The sequence below is a fragment of the Hipposideros armiger genome, unplaced genomic scaffold (assembly GCF_001890085.2).
Source record: "Hipposideros armiger isolate ML-2016 unplaced genomic scaffold, ASM189008v1 scaffold_55, whole genome shotgun sequence".
Classification (NCBI taxonomy): Eukaryota; Metazoa; Chordata; class Mammalia; order Chiroptera; family Hipposideridae; genus Hipposideros; species Hipposideros armiger.
In genome coordinates, this window is record NW_017731405.1 from 3025488 (window position 1) to 3026034 (window position 547).

Consider the following 547-nt stretch of genomic DNA (forward strand, 5'->3'; position numbering starts at 1 on the left):
TGTAGCCAGCTGCCAGCGTGAGTGGCCAGCAGCTGCTGTGGGCGACCGTCCAGAGGCTGGGGACTGATGTGCCTCGCCTGGGAAGAGCCCAATGGTGGTGGCCAGTTTGGGCCAGTGAAGCAACATCCTCCACCACTAGACTGAAGAACAAAAGGATGGCAACTTGTCTGTTTCCCTTCTCCCAATAAAAATCTTTAAAATAAATAAATAAATAAAAATAAAATAAAATAAAATTTGAACCATATGAATGTTAACTATTCAAAAAAAATACGTTAAAAATCCTACATGAATACAGAGCATTGAGTTGTATCTCTAGAGAAGGTACCTATTTCTATATGTACAAAGCAAATAATTGAGAGACAATTATTTGTGAGGCTAAATCTTTCAATGGATACAGTCTGGTATCTAAGGCCAATATCTAGGGGAAATAGCTAGAGAATCTAATACTCTTAATAACTTTGCATATAGACATGATCATTTATAGAATAATTCTGAAAAACTTTAGCATCTTAACAGATAAAAGGTGGTTTCCTGGGCTGGCCGAGTG